The following is a 7,073-nucleotide window of genomic DNA, read 5'->3' on the forward strand; positions in this document are numbered from 1 at the left end:
AACTTTCTTCCTGATTTGTCCCTGGCTATCATCATTGTCTGATATACACTTCAGACATCCACATCTCCTCTCTGGAGAGCCTTCCCTGATCCCCCTTGATGGGGTCAGGTGTCCCCCTCATGCCCCTCCCAGTGTCTCCAATTTGCCCATTCTGCTGAAGGGCACGACCTCCATCCTCCTCCAGGCTGCTGGTCCTTGTGGGAAATGACCTGGCCTGGCCCTTCATTGGCTCCTAGTCTTACCTAGTAAAGGGACTCATTCATAGATGCGCAATGAATATTTAGTAAATGAATTGAGTGAGACCTTATTAGTGAAGACACTTTTTAAATTTACTTTTGCATTTCTGTAAAAGAGACACCCTGACCTTCCTATGTTAGAGAACATAATTAGAGTGTTTTTTTTTTTCCTGACTTCTGTCCTTTAATTAAGTGGATCATGAAAAATTACAAACTACTTTTTAAACTAAACTGGTTCGGAATATCCATCCCAATTATTAGCAGCTCCCAAGGATACTACAAAGCGCTTTCATGATGCCCCCCTCCGCCCCTTCTCACTGATGTTTCCAGAACCTGGGCCCAGAAAGAACGTCTGAGAGGGGAAAATGTGATGGGCTGTTGGGCTGATTTTTCAAGCCAGGTTCCCAGCCAGGCCCTTTTCTTCTACACTTTCCCAGAGATCAAGCTGGTGACTGCTTCCTGCCCCCCTGCTAAGTTGGACCCGGGGGTCGATGGTTTTACTATTCTTCAGTAATCATGCAGATTAACAGCTGTGGGTTCAGTAGCTTGAGGCCTCCCTTAAATTGAGAGGGCTGGAGCCACACATTCCACAAGCAGTTGGAAACGTCTCTGACTTTGGTTCCTTATTATGAGAATGTTACTGTGGCTCTGGGCTAGACAAGGAATAAAGCAATGGTTTTGATGTCTTTTGTTTCATGCAGCCCATAAAAAAGCAGCCTTGCATCCCTGTCCGCACTTGGGTTGGGCAGATAGACCCTCTACTGAGACAGCCCTTCACTTTTGCTCTCACCTGCAAGGGGATAGCTTGCATATCATGTTTCATTTTATAGTGGCATGTAGCCCCCTCCTGAGGTCCACCCCCACCCACTTGCCCTGAGACCTTGATTCAGGAGCTAAAGAGTACTGTCTCCATTTGGTGTTTCTTAGAACTGCATTGTTCACCGGCCTGCTGTGGCTTTTCTTCCATTCAGTAGCTGGAGCTGAATTTGGTGATATCCTTTTCTGCTTCTGAGGTGATTTTTAGGGAATACATGGAAATCTAAATCTCCTGCTGGTCAACCAGCAAGAGCTGGGTACCAGAGACCTAGCAGTTGATGGGGTATTTGATTCTTTTTCATTCTGATTAAGCCCCCGGAGACTCATAGTCCAAACATGAAGGACAAATGGATTTTAAATTAGTTCTTAGGATTCAAAAACTCTGGCTGCAAGTACAAAGACTTTAATGGCCTCGTAGGCATTTTTACTTGCATCTCAGTTTTACAGCTATGAGTCCTTATGTGAGCCTATCTGGGCTTCTCTTTTGCCAGAGATGTTAGAGAACTAAACCCAGGAATAATGGAAATAGTTTAAGGAGAGGCTGTAAGGCTGTTTTGACTTCTCTTAACCAGTGAAAGCCTGCCCTCAGGAGAGCAAGGGAAGATATATGAAAGTCTCTATCTCAGTCTGTGTCTGGGGCTAGGGGAGAATTAAGGGCAGAATGTCAAAGGCCTTCCTCCCCATTCTGGTGTGTCCACCCAGGTGGAATGGCCCTCTTGCTTTTTTTTCTTCCCTCTGAACAATGGACATTTATTAAGTGAGGGGAAAGTCCTTTTGCAGATCTTTGTGCACAATGCAATTATTCATTCAATATTAAAGATGGTGGAAAGTCAGATGTAAACCAGCATATAGATAACAGAAAAGCGTAAGATGTATGTGATTCCTCAACTAGTATCAAAGAAAGTGTTAAAATAACAGATACTTGATTAAGAGAAATTCAGATGAAGAACGTAAGCAAGTTGGGCTGAAGTGGTAACGGGCTTCTACTCTATATATCATCAGTCCTTCAGCTCAGATGCAGGTTGGAACGTGCAGCTTCTGGAAATATTTCCGGTCCCAAAATTGAAAGCAAAAATTTAAATGCCAGGATGAAATCTGCAATAATATAATATAAAACATCCTCGCTCCATTTACTATTACAGAAATAATCAAAGGTCTGTTGTTGCTCTCAAGCACAGTGGGTTTTATAAGCAGTCTGTCTTGTTTCTCTGTGGGGAAACAAGATGGTGATCTAGTAGCCCTACTGAGCACATTTCACACCTCTGCACAAGGTGCTTGGGGGTCCCTATGAGAAGAGTTTATTTGCTTGGGTTGAAAGAGACTTGATTTGGAAAAAGGAGGGGTTATTATTGAAGGCAGGAGATGCTTCATTTGACTTGTTTCAATTGACAGGTAAGCTGTTTGTTTCTGTGCCACCTTCCTCTGGATCATGGAGGCAGCAGTGGGCAAAAAGTGTTGTTGACTTGATCTGAGAAGTCAAAGATTCAGTGGTTGGTGGAAAAGTTTTATAGCCAGTCAGGGAATCTGTGTCTAGGCTCTAGGGTATGAGGTGCCAGAGCTGGGGATAAATGGGGTAGATCCTTCAGGCAAAACACAGCAAACATCTCTGTGTTCCATTAGAAAGCAAAGTCTCCATGTGTTGCTAATGGGCTGGTGGTGTATGAGCTGGTCAGTGGGCTGGCCAGAATTGATCGGCTGCTTCTGTGGGGCCCTGTCTTGGGTTATGGTGGTAGGGGATGATGTGGGAAACAAAGGCAGAAGAGAGATTATTAAATTTCCTTACTATCTACAGCCCACTGACAAGTTCTTGAAATGGGCAGAGTGACCTTCCTCTAGGGACTCAGCTGCCCCGATGTTAATACTTTGCTAAGGGCAAAAGGCAATTTTAGCCCGACAGACCCTCCAGGATCCTGTAGGTCTACTTGAACATATAAAAATTCCTTTGGAAACTTCCTTTATCTCTGTGCCCCTAACCTTGGCAAGATACCTGTTAGCAAACATCCCCCAAGCATATGACCCACTGATATACATCTGAAGAGTCTAATGACGGAAATTTTACTAAGGAGTAATAAATGACCTTTCCTGTAACAATAGCTAGCCCCCTTAGGATCCTGGAAACCTTGTTTCCAAAATACTAGGGAGGCTTATGCTCACCGTCCCTAACCCCCTCCCACCTTGAAAGTCTATAATGGGCCACTCCTCAGGACCCCAATGCAGCTCTTTCTGCCCAAGGATCCTGTCTCCATGCTTTAATAAAACCACCTTTTTGCGTCAAAGACGTCTGAAGAACTGTTTCTTGACCATCGGCTTCGAACCCTAACGGTCTTTCCTACATCAGGGATTATGATGTCCAGTTGTCCCTGCTTTGCACGTGACACCAGGTCAGGATTGTGTGGTCCAGTCAGCTCTGCATCAATGTCTATAGGCTCGTGGCCAAGTCAAGATTTATCAGTGGCCAAAGTAATGGGAGATGAAGAGTCCTTCCTACATGTGCCTTTTGTTTATGACACTCCCTTGGCCATTTCTACATTTAGCCTCACATCAGAATGAGGAACAAGCTGTTTCATCTAGTCAATTCACTGAGCCTCTCTGAATGTACGTTTGCTCACTGCTGACAACCCTCACTCCCTATCTCCCCATCCCCAACCTGCAACCTCACAGTATGATTTCTTATTCTTGCATCCCTACCCACGATCTCGAACTCCTCCAAACACTGAATTCCTTATTAAACCAGACAAATGTATCTAATTTAGAAGGCGATCAACTGAAAAGTTAAGGTGTGGATTAAGGAGCAAAGCCCACTTGGCCATCCCCAAAGTTGCTAATATTTTCACATTGGACAACAAGCCACCTGATCCCTTTTAGTGGAGAAAAAAAAATGCATTACACTCAGTGACCAAGAACATTTATGATGCCTCTAATCCCAAATTGCAAAACCCATTGAAAACAACATTTAAATTTCACAGCAATCTGAGATTCAGTCCACACCAATGGGGAGCAAAGCTAAGAGACTGTGTTTCATCTTTGAACTGAGGTGGGGTTTTTTTTTTCCTTTTAAATATGGTCTTGATAAATTATTTCCCATGTATCTTCTTCCTTTCCCTGTTGCCTATAACCTTGAAACTTGATTTGCTATCCACCAAGCAATACTGATTTGCAACTTGACTAGGTGGGATGGGGAAGGAGAGATTTGCAGGCTCAGAACAGCCCTGTTTTCCTCATGGTGGGTGGGTAGTCTGGAGGGAGGGGAGCTCTGAGTGAGGCTTTGCTGGTGCTACTCAAGGTTACGGGCATTGTGGTTGGTATCCCCAGTCCCTAATTGGGTGAATCTTCCCAGTGTACCGACATAGCACATTTCTGTGCATCTGCACTGCAGAGCTGGATGTTACACTCCCGGGGGGCTCAGTGGCAGCAGCGTTGAGTCACGAAGTGAGAGAGCTGGGCAGACTGGCCTCCGGTGCTTCCGGCACAACACAGGCCACTTCTCTCTGTAGGTAACAGTAAGCTAACAGAATGCCGTTAAAGAGGCCAGTCAGAGACTTGTTAACTTTTTCATAGAGGCTGGATTCTTGCCCTAGTGCTAAAAAACACGTTGTATTTTTTTTAATTGCCATCATGTGGCAGGACTATCATTTCCCTTCTCCGGCATTTCTTCTTTCTTATATTCCTACCTTCAGTCCCCACATCTGAGCACCCCTAGACAAAACCGCGGTGTAGGTAGAGTTTGCCCATGGCCTGCCCTGACACCCCATTTGCACCACTCTTCTCCCTGTTCTCCACCCCCTGGCACCCAGGAAACACCCTCTCAGCCAAGTGACTTGCTCTCCAGTGGGCAGCAGAGCATCAACTTCCACTCTGACTTCTCTCATTTAATGCAAAGTTACAACACCACCCCAAAAAACAAAACCCCACCTCTGTGCCTCAGGTTCCCCATATGTGCAAATGGATAATAATCCTCATTCTATCAGTTGGGTGTTTTTAGCAATAAGTAACAGAAAATCCCAGGCACTTGAGTGGCTTTGTTGGTTAAGCGTCTGCCTTCAGCTCAGGTCATGATCCCGGGGTCTTGGGATGGAGCCCTGCATCTGGCTTCCTGCTCAGCAGGGAGTCTGCTTGTCCCTGTCCATCTACTGCTCCCCCTGCTTATGCTCTTTCTCTCTCTTGATCTCAAATAAATAAATAAAATATCTTTTAAAATGTTTTTAAAGTAAGAGAAAACCCAAGTCAAATTATCCTCAACAATCAGAATACTTACGGACTACTAGAACAGGAAGCACAGAGGTAGGGCGGAGTTAGCTCAGTGGCTCTGATCTCCTTTCCCAGAATCTCCTGTGTCAAGCCAGCCTTGGGTTAATGGAGAATCAAGGGCAGCAGTTCACAACCTGACATGGGGGCATAGAGCACCCAGCAGAGACACATAGGCTTGTCTCTGGAAGATTTCCTAGAAGAGTAAGATGAGCAAGAAATTGCCTGGAAAACATTTTATTGAATCTCAGTAGCCTGAATTGAGTTGCAGAGGGGAGGGATTGCCTTAGATGAACTAGATTCACCTCTGGAGCTAAGGGTCAGAGGGTGTCAAGGGCAGAGGAGAGGGACTTCAGGGGGAAGAGAAGGGTGCTGGAGCAAAAACTGAACTCCTATTAGAAAGAAGAGTGGGTAAATGATGCTGGAGCAGCACCTGACATGGTCCACTACATGGGCTTCTCTGGATTGTCTAGGGCCCAGCATCAAAGGGAAAAAAGATGAAAACACACTTTGGAGCCTGCAAAGCATTAAAGTAATATAAGGGACAGTTACAAAGCTCATCTTGCCAGGCTTTGGATGATTTCATTGAGGGCATCATCATCATCCTAATAGAAGATTTTGATCTACAAAGGTTCCAGTGTCCAGAGGTGAGGTTTAGTACCCTACAATCACTGGCATGTATATATTTGAAGGATGAGGTGGACTTCCAGTATCTGGCTATCATGCTTGCACAGGAACATAGGGCCAGCCTTATCTCCCTTGGCCTTCAGGAATGTGTTCACACCAGCGCACAAGAGCTGGAATGTCCAGGCTGCCTCCTCCTCCTCTTCCTCCTCCTCCTCCTTCTTCATCTCCTTTTTTAAGGATTTTATTTATTTATTCATGAGAGACACACAGAGAGAGGCAGAAACAGAGGTAGAGGGAGAAGCAGGCTCCCTGTGGGGAGCCTGATGTAAGACTCGATCCCAAGACCCTGGGATCATGACCGGAACCAAAGGCGAATGCTCAACCACTGAGCCACCCAGATGCCCCATGTCCAGACCTTCTGTGGGATAACTAGCATTATCAGAGGATGATCCTCTTAGGGGAGGTAATACATATGCTCAATTAATACCCAGACCTGAAGAGGCACCTAGAGGCTGAAATTTAAAAACTTGTCCAGAGACATCAGGCTGTGTCATCTTGAGTTCTCTTGGAAGGAGGAATGCAGAGCAAACCAGTTCTCTCATTCCTGTAGGTGGGTGGTCTTCCAGAAACCTAGAGCAGTGGTTCTCAAACTTCAGCATATCAGAAGCCCTACGAGAGCTTGTTGTCAAAGTACAGATTGCCTGGCCAGACACCAGGAGGTCTGGGATAATTTGCATCTCAAGCAAGTTTCCAGGTGAGGCTGAAGATCCTGGTGCAGGGACCACACTCTGAGAACCACTGACCCAAACAGGAGATAAATGACGAAGTGTGTTTTCTAGCAAAGAGAAAATAGCAGTTGTCCAAACTCAGTTGGCTTTCTCTGTGCTCTGGATTAGTGTGCTAATTAGTAGTATATATGCTCCTCTATTTATTGAAGTGTCCTGTGTCATTTGTCCATGGAAGGAATCTCATTTTTACCCTACAGGCTAGAGCTTCTTGTGGGAGAGTGTTATGGTGCGTGGTTTGTCAACTATGAGGAGCCTCAAGATTTTGCTACCCTGGCTGTTTATAATATACAAGAGAAGAACCAAATTTCCAGAGGTGCTGCTCTCTCTGCATTGGATATTCAACCTGGGAAGCACAAGGAAG

The sequence above is a fragment of the Canis lupus genome, chromosome 14 (assembly GCF_003254725.2).
Source record: "Canis lupus dingo isolate Sandy chromosome 14, ASM325472v2, whole genome shotgun sequence".
NCBI lineage: Eukaryota > Metazoa > Chordata > Mammalia > Carnivora > Canidae > Canis > Canis lupus.